The sequence below is a fragment of the Anas acuta genome, chromosome 7 (genome assembly GCF_963932015.1).
Source record: "Anas acuta chromosome 7, bAnaAcu1.1, whole genome shotgun sequence".
NCBI lineage: Eukaryota > Metazoa > Chordata > Aves > Anseriformes > Anatidae > Anas > Anas acuta.
In genome coordinates, this window is record NC_088985.1 from 4978204 (window position 1) to 4990253 (window position 12050).

A 12050-nucleotide genomic window follows, 5' to 3' on the forward strand; every position below is an offset into this window, starting at 1 on the left:
GCAGGCTGCCCTCGTATCCCCGCCAGCTCCAACACCACCAAGATGCACAAAGCATTGCGGCAGGAGTGTCTGCCCGCTCAGTTAACACACTTGGACGAGCTCGAGTTCTTTTCAGCTAATCTTTGACCAAATGAAGGCAATTCAAACCGCGCCCTCTCAGCTCTCGAGGAATTTGACTCAGCCAGCTGAAACTGAGAGGTACAAAAAATCCAAACTGGCTGTGAATAACGAAGGTCTTCAGAACAAAGAAGGAAGGACAAATTCATTTTTCTTCACCTGCCAAAATTATGCCCTAGGAGTGAACTGAAATCACAAATTTCACGAATCATTACAGTGTCTTTTCTCTCCACTGACCATTTGTATTACTTCATGTTTCAAAGCTCACCCAGAACCAGTTCAGGTTTCCTTTAAGCTACAAAAAGCAATAAGCAAGTTCCAAACCATTACCCTGAAGCCTTCCAAGTTCTGTGCAATGAAAATGAGGCCCATACACAATATAAACCCCCAAATAAACTAGAGACTAAAGCATACGCTTAAGCAGGAGGTGGTTCGTGTGACAGGACTCAACAGCAATCAATGGAGACGGCACCATGGTTTAATGAGCATTGCAAACAACCTGGTTTGTCTTCAGCTGTTGAGCGTGGCACTCAGGAAGAAATTAACTCTACACCCTAAACGACATTAGAAAAAAAAGTAACAGCCCATCTGAAGCAAAACAAGGGCGCTGTTTGCACATTTAGCATCTTTAACCTGCACCTTGTGAGGACAGGTGAGCGTGTGGGCAGCTTGTGTGCTGTAACCAGCACTGGGATGCAGGAGCAGGGCAGCTAAACACCCCCACGGACACCCAGCCCCCTTGCAAGCCCTCCCTGCACCGCCAGGCATGCTGCTGGTACTGCTGGGGTCCAGGAGGAGCTGTGCACAGGCTGCCTGACACAACCAAGCAGCTCCCCACCTCTGCATGCCGGAGAATGCCACCTCCTGCGAGGCTCTTGTGCCTCCTTACCACCCAGCCCTGGGTTTTTCCTTCTGCTTTACTGGAAAAGATCAATTCAGCAGCCAATTAATTACCGGCACCTAATGTACGCTGCCAGGCATCCAGCAGGCTAATTTTGAAGTCTACCGTGCCTCGAGACAAATCACTGGAGGCTGAACGTGACACCTGATGACTTGCAGCTATTCTGATGGTGCTCTAATCTTATTGCCCAGGTTTAGCTGTACCGACTGAAGTCATTCAGAGTATCAACTCTCCCGGGTGTTCCCCCAATTTCCCCCTGCACGTTTCTTCATTAAGCATTTGCTGTTCTGTATTAGTCTGTGTTCAGATGTGACTCTCAGAGAAAGGGGGGATTTTGCTTTTAATCACGTCCATCGCGTAGCTTTGCTGTACGCAGCAGCTAAGTCAGTCCTATTTTTGTAAGAAAAAATTCAGGTGGTAGTTGTGGGGGTTTTTTTTGCTTGCTATTGCTTGCTTAAGTGTCTGAAAAATGATCAATCCACATTTATCCACATTGCATTTTCCCTTCATGATACTTAAAGCACAGTGAAAGAGAGCAGCAACTCTAAGAAACAGTAATTTCCCAGCTCAGAGCAGGACGTCCAACTAAAAAGAGGATTTTTTAATCTCCTTTGAAGCTCCCGTTCCTCAGTAGGAGACCATGTGCTAGCGTGAAAGGAAGCACTGAGCACTGGTGCCGAACTTGGTGCAGAAGCTACTAAGAAAATCTGCAAGCAGCACAGATATCGATTTGCTAATGCATTTAACCTCATTCGGCTGAATTGCTTCTGCAATTTCACCTTGCCAGGAGGCACAGCAAGCAGGCACTACCACACAGCCGGCTGGGGGCCGGGATGTTTCATCTCATTTTTCCCCTATTAAGAAACACGATTAGCTAGGAGCACCGTGGGGAGATCTCAGTCCATACACGGGAAAGGCCACGCCACACGTGGACGTTGCAGCAGGCACTCAGAAGGTGGGTCTGATGCTCCTGGTACAGCACGTGAGAGCACATTTCCTAAGGACGAGTGCTTCTCCTGGTTAACCAAGGGCCAGAACAGGCTGGGCACATCTCACCAAACCAGACACCCCAGCCAAGAAAGCGCTGCGGGTTTCACCTGCGCCCAAACACCAGCAAGGCCCTAAGGCAGGGACCTGGTGGGACTGCCAGGGCTCTGGCAGGAGAGGCCAGAGCAGACAACCACCTCCAGCCCCCCAGAGCAGGACCCCTCTCCTGGCCCTCTGGTGACACAGGCTGAGGACTGCCAGTGCTAACAACTGCCTAACAGTGTGGTTTTCTTTTTAATGCATACTATATATCATCAAAATAATGCTTTAAGTTCTACTGTTTTAATTTACAAGCTAGCATTTTCCACGTCCAATAGTGTGTCTGGGCTGTCAGGCAGCATCACTGTGATATGCACCCTGCTGTCACTGCCTGCAGCAGCCGCTGGTGGGGAGAAGGCACACTGGGGGAAAAAATAAATAAAATAAAAAATAAATACACTATCTGGGAGGTCTAGCTGGTGATTTGTTTTTAAACCTTAATGATGGCAAGCTTCATTTAACTGGGATCTAAACAATTACTCTCCCTTTAGCTAACCAATACCTCCAAAACCCGTGGGCTGCACGAGCTGCTCCACAAAGGACTTCCCTCCCCAGCTCCTCACATTCGTGCTTAATGCCAGGAAACATCTCTCCAGAGTCACACGACCACATGACCTCATCTCCAGCTACCGTGCTATGCAGCAGAGCTTCTCTTTGCAGCCCTGCGACAAAGATGCTAAGAATTGGAAGTGGCTTAGTGTCTGCCTGTGCAGTGTTTCAGCAGAGAGAAAGCCAGCGCAGACGGGAGGGCACAAACGGCAGCCGAGCTGAAGGGCGGAAGGGAGGCCAGGCGGCACTGTTTGTGTCCAAGCCTCCCCTGCTGGCTGGAGGTGAAGCAGGACAAGGAGAGGCTGTAGGGAGAGGAAGAGTTCCTGCGGCAGTGGCAGGAGAGGAGCCTGACTTGGCAGTGAGAGCCAGGCCTCAGCCAAGAGCCACCAAGTCTCTCCTGACACAGCTGTGAATGGGGTGATCCTGAGGTGATCCAGTGCCCTGCCTCAGTAACACTCAAACAAAAGTGGGAATTTACCTACAACTAAATGCTCTCTTGTCACTCTTTAATCTCAAAGCCCAAACTCAGGAGCTTTATCACCCCATATTTATACAAATACCGATAATATAAATCTCCTATTCTCTGGTATTTCATAACATGTAAACAGAACTTGAAAGCCCAAATACTGCCCTGAGATAGATTCCTTCCCCGTAGGAGCATACCTGGCAGGTCCAGAGCGCAGCTACAAAAGGAAGGCACCATCTCTTTTGTGCTACTGGCATCCCCTGCAGCACGGGGATTCACCACAGCAACTTCTCTCTCCCCAGTGTCAAAAGATTACACCTGCTTTTACATCTCCACAAAGAAAGACTGTTGCATCAAGGAAGCGCTTTCACTAGGGCTTTGGCACTAAGTCACCGCTGCAGACCATGTGTGTATACACACACACACACCAGCATTTCAGCAACCTCAGTTTATAGGGCAAGAGAAGGGCTGGGTTTCTATGGTGATGAACCTAAAATCAATTAATTGCCTTTCCTGACCAGGAGGTGAAGCATTTGTTTCATTTCAAAGAACATCTCTTGACTCCAGCAAATTGAAATGAGCACAAATGCAGACTTCTGATACACTGCTTAATCTCTAATGTTAATAGAAAGTTTACAGAAATAACAGTGAAAAATTAAGTATAATACAGAGTGCGAACTGTTCTGAAATTCCAGAAGTCGGGACATAAGTTTAAAATATTTCCCGTTGTTCCATTCAAATCCTTTATCCAGAGAGGAAGCAGCTAAATTAAAGGATGTCTGCATAATCAGTAATTCACTTAAGTGACGAGGCAGTTACAATTAATTCAATGAAGAAAACACAACCTAACTTATTGTACTACACAGAGACAGCTTTCCTAAATCTGCTTTCAGCTCCTCACAGATCACGGAGGCACTTTGTCAAAGTGTAGCTCTAACACACCTTCTGTGCTGGATACAACAACAAAGCCAACCCTGCATCCTTACAAAAAGCCCACAGGAAAGGGAAGGATAAATGCAGGTAAACTCTGACAAACAGCTGTTTTCTGTGCACTGGTATGCACTGTCCCAAAAGCGTTTTTAATCACACACTCCAGACAGGTGTTTGGAGTGATACTGCAATGCTGTATTAATGATGCCCGCCACCCTTTAGCCCCAAAGGGTTGCAAGGCAGTTACTTACTGGGCACAGCGGGGAGCAGCAGTAGCCAGGCACATCCAGGGCATTCAGCTCCTTCCATGTAGCCATAGCGAGAGCACCTCTTGCCATGTCACATTGTCATCACAGGGGGCTGACAACAAGAAAGGAGGCATATTTTGTAGGTTTTCACACCTCCCCCCAGCCTCAGGATGCCTATGGACACCCCACAGGCTTGTATATGCCTTGCAGACAGGTGCTCTATTTAAAACCCATCCAACAGCTGGGGTACAGTCACACAGGCTGGGCTTGCAGTCAAGCATCACCCAGGAGCAACAGCAGATTTTGAGCTGCGCTGTGGCAATTTGGTGGTATTTTTGGCCAACCTCTTCCATCTGTCTCAGGAGAGGTTGGGGGAAGACGTCCACCGCCCCTCCCAGCCTACCTCCGTGAGCAGAGGAGCAAGGAGTTTGGCTTCTGTGATTTGACAAGTCTTAGTCACAAAATCCACACTTTTTAGCCCCAGGGAACCAGGGACCAGGCCAAGAGCTTTCTCCGGAGAGCAGAGGTCGATGTGCAAAGCTACCTCCAGTGTAAAACCCCAGGGTGTGAGGGGGGCACGGTGGGCTCAGCTCCCACACGCCTTGCCCTGGCTTTCAATAAACCATTTGGGCTGCCAAGGGAAGGGGTGACAGGCCCTGCAGAGAGAATCCACCTGCACCTGCCATGGTCAGCCACATCTGCACGCAGCTTCCCCTCACCTCCCCAGCCCTGGTGAGCGCCAGTGAACAACCTGTGAGGGGGTTTTCCACCCCAGTCGTTTTCGGGGTCCAGCTCCAGCCCCAGCCAGCCCCCAGGGCACCCACAAAGGCTTTTTGGGGTCCTCCTCTTCCCACCTCAACCTTTGCTCCCTCAGGCCACCCTGGCTCTCACAAGGTATTTGCCAGGTGGACAAGGTGCCAGCAGCGGGGCTGAGGGGACTCTGTGAGGAGAGGGCATGGCTGCCCGGCTGCTTCCAGAAGGTTCCAGCAGCCCCGCTGCAGGCCACAGCTGAGTCCCTCAGGGGAAAACAAATTGAAGAAGTGGCAAATTGAAGGAATACCAAACATCAGAGTAGTGAGGGGGAAAAAAGCGTGAGGAACAGCCCTGCAAGTCCCAAAAAGGAGGGGAAGTCTGGGTACCAGAGCAGAGACCAACAGCCCATCAGGAGACCACAGTGGGGCCGATCCCCACAGTGCTGATATGTCCACACTGGGAAAGACGTTTTTAATTTTGTCTTTGGTTCTCACAATCCAAATCTACTTTGGTAATGAATTAACTTAATTTTCCCTCAGTCCAGTCTGTTTTGCCTGGGACACCTGAATTTCTCCCCCTATCCTGCTGAGGATGGGGGTGGGAGCAGCTGGGTGGGTGTCTGGCAGCCAGCCCACGGCCATCCCAGCACAAATACAAACCTCAAAGAGATTCTGGGCTGATATTTTCATTCTCAGATTTTCACACACACAAAAAGGGTAGATGGGGAAGAAAAAATTTCAAAATTCATGTATGTATCAGGAAGTCCTTATTTTAACTAAATAGGTTTCTCTGTCCCTCTGACCTGTTCCTAACAGAAACAAGAGTCTGGGTTCATGACATTCTTGAAGCTTTTTTTTTTTCTTTTTCCTTTTATTTTTATTTTATTTATTTATTTATTTTTAATGTAAAAGAAGAAGCTGAAACACCCAGAATAAAGTTATGGCTTGATTTTGCAGACAGAGGAATTCGTGTTTGGACAGGAGAAAACACTGTGGCTACCAGGCAGCATTTGAGACCCAGAAAATCCCCCTCAGTTGCTCTAACACCTGCCTCATTATAAGATGCTACTGATTCAGGCCTCCAGCACCAATCTAGAGGGATGCCCATCATTCACAGATCAGGAGGTCTCAGGCTTTTCAGTACAGGCCTGGACAACCCTTTCCTTCCCCCTGCGTGGCAGTGACACCACACGTGGCTTAATAAATGGTTTCCTGGGTGGTGGGACAAGCACCCTCCTTGCAGTGCCTTGTCAGAACCCCGAGTACTCAGGGAATTTTTGCCTCTCTGAAGCACTACTTATTCAAAACAACAGGGCTCAACTCAGATTCTTTAAACTTTGATCGGAGCTGGGACAATAAATCCGGTCAATTTCAAACTGCAAAAGAGGAATTTGTGTAAAAATAAAACTGAATTTTTCACATACCCTTGACTTTATCTGGAGAGCAATCTGGACAGTAAGATACAACCACCAGCACAAACAGGATCCCCAATAAATTTAAAGAGCAAAAAGTCCCTCTGCAGCCGGGTGACAGTGGTGTTTCATTTGGATCTGCTTTCCAAATACTTACACAGCATCCCCTTCCAATCACAACATGCCACTTTGAAATGCCAGTACCACTTAGCTCCTGAGTCTATTAGACCATGAAACAATAAACCCAGAGATATAAAAATAACCCAGATACCTACTTTAGCACCCAGTTGAATTGACAGGTGTTATCCCGATGGCTCCGTGGCAAAAGCATCTTCAGAAATGCCATACCTTGACCTTTGCACAACAGGCGTCATGAAGATGGTCTCCAAAAACCAGTGTCTTCCCAAAAGGTGCTAATATTAACTAGAGCTCTTTGTTTCTTTGCACTCAAGGTTTCTCCCTGTCAGCTTTCTGGCATTTGCCAGCGTGGTGCACGCTTTATTGGGCAGATATTTAACTGCAAATTCCTTCATACTTCTCTATCCGCAACATTCTGCAGCTAAAGCGCTAACCAGCCAGCAGATGAAAATGCCACTTATTGCTTACTCCTGCTGCAGTTTGTTGAATTAAAACCTCTTTGTTTGCAAGCTGTAAACAAGTTCTTCTTAATCTTTCAATAAAAAATGTCAATTATGCTCTCTAACAATGTAACTTCATTGTGATGAAAGAAGGCATTGCTATTGCACTAATCATGATAACATATCAGCTGCTTTTAGAGTCAATTCCTTTTTGTGCAAAATTTAATGACCATGCAATTATTCAGATTTCAGACTAACAGACTAGGCTTTAGACCTACAATGCTGCTCCCTTACTCTGAAAACACACACTTGAAAGCAACAGAAAAGTCTCTAAAGTAGAACTTCCAAGCTCAGAACATAAAACACCTCTAAAATTCATTCAGCACAGCCAGACTCAGGCCCACATTAAACACAGCTACTTCACTGGAGAGCCTAAAAAGAAAGCCAAATCTTCAGCACTCTACCGCAGGTGCTTCTCAGGCCCGTGGCTTTCATTTGGCTTCACTGGGGGCCGTGTTTATCTCCACCTTCCTCGTCTCTCTCTGGTTTCAGTGCATTTCCTGCAGAATCGCTGGCCGCAGCAGATGTGCCCTTCGGGCATTTCAACTTTTTTTTTTTTTTTCTCATGCCAGTATTTATCCCATTTGTTTCCAGAATCAGCTGCAGCTCCCAAATCAGCATCTGTAACTTTCCACTTTGAAGTATTTAGGACACGCCTGCTGGGAAAGCATCTTCCTCCTTTACCTGCTCAGACCCTCACAGACTCTCACTCCCTGCCCTTCCGTCATCCATTTTCTCTTCCTGCAGAGAGCTCCCCGCTACAACAAAGTTGTCCATCACCAGCTGATCTGCTCTGTTAACTGCTTACGTCCCAATAACCATTCTTGTCATCCTAACCATGCTTTATTTGTGTTTTCATGCAGCCACAGCCAGACGTGGCTGCTCCCACAGGACTTCAGCTCCCCCCGTAAGGTGCCTTTCCCCCACTGCTGAGGGAGCGCCTGTGCTAAACGCAACCCCGCAGGACCCATCCCCTCCATGTCTCCCTGCTCTCCAACTCTCCACAGCAGCAGAGTAGAGCCTTTTTTCACTCCCAGGAGGGGCCAAAGACTGCAGCAATGAGGACAACCCTCTCTACATCCTCACGGGAGCAGCCCTAGTCCTACAGCTAACCAGATGGCCCAGCACCACCGTATGGTTGCCCTATAGGAACTGGGACTTCCCGCGGCCTTCCCAGGTGCACGGAAACCTTTGCCAAGCTGAATTTCCAAATAGCAAGAGGCAAATTAAGAACCACAAAAATAGTAAACTGAATCAACATTGCTGGTGTTTTCAGAGCTGAACCCTGGCATTTTTGAAATGCCCAAGGCGAGGAGCTCTGTCGTCCTGCCAAGTCCGAAGGAAACAGACACTAGTACAGTAGCCACCTCGCTGCCTCCCTTCCCTTTTTATCCTGCTCACAAAACAAACTGAGCCAGTTGACTTACTTATAGCCCTAAATAATCCTTGTAATTCACTGCTTATAACGTATCACACCTTGCATTGCTCTTACCCCTCCTCCCCACTACTGTGACTTACTTTGAGATGTTCCAATCTGCAATAACAAATCTATGGGGAAGCTTTGGCTGTTGCTGTGCCATACTCTTCACACATCTCTCCCTTCTTCTCCAAAGTCTTTATCCTTCCCAACAAAAAGAAGAAAAGAAGATATAGTGGCAGTGAAACCATTTTGGTCTTTCCCCTGCCCATCTCCTCCCTCTGCTTTTTTTTTTTTTAACCTATAGCTTTATTTTTATTTATTATTTGGGTTTAACTTATTGCTTTGTAGATAAAAATAGGAAAATTGTATTTGTTTTGAAAACTAGTCAGGAAAGATAAAGGGTGAAAGGACCTTCCACTCCTTCCAACAAGCTCCAGCTTGCTGAGACTCCCCAGCATTTGGGTCTGAATTCCTTCACAGGAGACCTCCAGCCTGGAGTCTTTTGTCTATTTTCCTGTAGCATATTCCTTGTGCCAGTGGCAAAAGTTTTCTGGAGGAACCCGTATTTACTGGGTATTTTAACTGTTCTGTTCTCTCTCTGTGGCACACAGTTTGTTCTCTCTCTAGAGGTGCCAAGGCCACGTGGGGCCCTCAGACACAAGGCACAGATGATACGTAAGACTGGGTAGGGAAGGGGCTGAAATCCAGAAGATATTAAAAAGCACATAACAAGATCAAAGTTACTTTGGCATTTCCTTCTCTGATAAATGTGACCACCACTTTTACAGCACTTTTAATGTGCACCAAAAATGCAATAGGATCAACAAGAGAGAGGAAAGCATTAATTAAGCTTTCTGTGCTTTTATACCTTGCTTTATATCCACTGAACGGATGCAGTGCTGGGACAAAGTAGACATCTGACTTCCCTGCCTCCCCAGACAGGCCATCCACACTCACGCATAGGAACAGTTCTGTGATGTTTTCTGTTGTTGTTGTTTTTGTTGTGTTTGTGTGCTTTGTTGTTGATGATGGTTGTTTTTTCATGATGTTGTGTTGTGGGTTTTTGTTGTTGTTTTGTTTTTGATTGACAAGCTACCTACTTGACAAGTCTGGGAAACGCTTGGGATGGGCCCTCAGTGACGGTCCAAGGCAGCGGAGGTCCTTACAAGAAAAACTGTGAGTTTACAAAGCTGGACACCACTGAGACTCCCAAGTCCCTCCTCCCTCTCCATGCACCACTACACTGACATTGTGTAGAGATGACATCTGAGACCCCAAACAAAAGACAGCTCACTTTACAAATGCAAAGAAACAGATGACAACAATACTTTCGTTTTGGTATTACCTACATTTCAGCCCCCAACTTCTTTACGCTGATCTGCTAATCCTATATAATACTGACTTCCCAAGGGAGATTATGCTAATCAGGATTTCTGAAAGATTTACACATGATCCTATATTTACTTTTGCACTGACAAAGGGTGGATGTCACCAACGAGCTGCTACTGCATTTTCTCTGGAATATGAGTCAAGCACCAGCGCTGTCCAAATCTATAGCCACTGAAACATCTTTTTAGCAAGAAAAACAATATATGTAGGATCACCTTTTCCCCACAGTTGAAAGGGTAACTGCAACCTCATGCTGGGAATTTCTAGAAAGCAAAAGCCTTTATACCTCTACCCAGTTAAAACTTTCCAAATCAAATGTGTGACTTAGATCTGAAAAAAGATGTTCATGTCTTCAAGAAGCAACAAAACAAAAATCAGGTTTAAGAAGCACCAAACACGTTGACAGGAGGGAAAACCCACAGAATATTATGAATGTATCAAAAAAAAAAAAAAAAAAAAGGCAGTAGAAAAGCACATCTAAGACATAAAACTGGAAGAATCCCATTTTATTTTAAATCAGCTACCAAGGTTATGTGATCAGTTGTACTATGTGTCTTTCAGAATACGGCATACCGTGTCGTATTTAATAGAAGGCCTCTACTTTTATTTTAAAATAGGTCTTTTAACCAAATCACCACATACAACATGCATAGAAGGGTTTTGGCTCAGTGGCTTGATATCCATACAACACAGACTGCAAGTTTGCAACGCTCCTTGAGTTTCCATACATCAACATAATCAGGGACATGAACGCTGCATCATTACCTGGGTGGAGAATGTTTTGTCTTAGTGTCAGCTGAAAGCCTGTGTGTTTATAGGATCCCTGGGAAACTGCAAGGGATGTTTGTAGCCCCCGTAACTCTCACAGCCCTTCCCTCCTCCATGGCTGCCCCAAAAAATCCTTGCTCAGCAGCCTCCCCAGCCTGGATGCCATCTCCCTCCCCAGCAGACGTGTTGTCAGGTCTGTGTGGCAGCTGCCTGGGTTCGCAGCAAACCTACAGAAAAGGCAAGAGCGTGTGTGTGCTGGGCCTTAGGGACTACAACAAGAGCTGTAAGTGCCAGGCACTTTGCGAGCAGAGTTTCAGGTTCATGTGATCAGATTCCACAACACCCACAGATTCACTGGAGAAAAAAAAAAAAGCAGATGCAAACATATACATATATATATATATGTTGTTGTTGTGTGGGGTTAATCTACTGCAGAACAGGAACAGCTGCAGCAGAGGTGTAAACTGACTGTGTGGACATTTCCCTAAAAAGACTAAAATGAAAATTCCAAGCAATATAGAATTCCTTTCTAAATTTAAAGCAAGAATCTGCACAAGTGGTTTACCTCGTGTTGTTACTGATACGCATTCCAGTTGTGCAGAGCCGCCTTTAGAACAGAAGCGCGATACATCCTCTGCATCATACTCACGTGTCCATCATGGGGCAAGTCCATGTCACCTCTCTCCAGCTGTACAGGGACATATTTCACCCACGGATGTACTTTTGCAGATTAGCACAATCCACGCCCCCAAAAGGACCCAGAAGTACAAAGCTAGTACAAGATCGCAGAGTGCCCAGGGGAAAAACAGCCAATGCAAAAGCACTACTGCTAGGCTCTGCATAGCCCCAACCCTTGATTTATTTTCTTTGCCTGTACCCAGCTAGATATAACTTTGCCTCAGCTACACAGCAAGCAGTTTCTGTGACTCTGGGGACTCTGAAATATAACAAAAAAAGGAACATATTAAGCTGCATGGCAGGAGGAGGAAAACATTACAAGTGAGTTCACAACTTGTCTCTTCTCCGTTGCTCAGCACAGGGAGCTCAGCATCATGAGGGACTCCTTCAGAAACAAAAACGACTCCCAGCTACTATTTTTTACCCATCCTGTGGCTCCAACACTCAGAGAGCTGTTGGCGTATTGCCTTTAAAAACTACAAACCAGGAAAAGTCTATATCTTCAAATTTTGCATTTGCCATTACTAAATTTAAACCTGTTGGCCTTATTCCGGATTATTACATAAATCCAGCTGCTTATCCCCGGCACGATAGTTACTTTTGACCTATCTAAGGCTTAAAACACATTTCTTGGCCCCACTTTCTGCTGCCAGCCCGAGCAGAAGTAAATAGCCAAGAAGAGAGGATTAAAGGAGA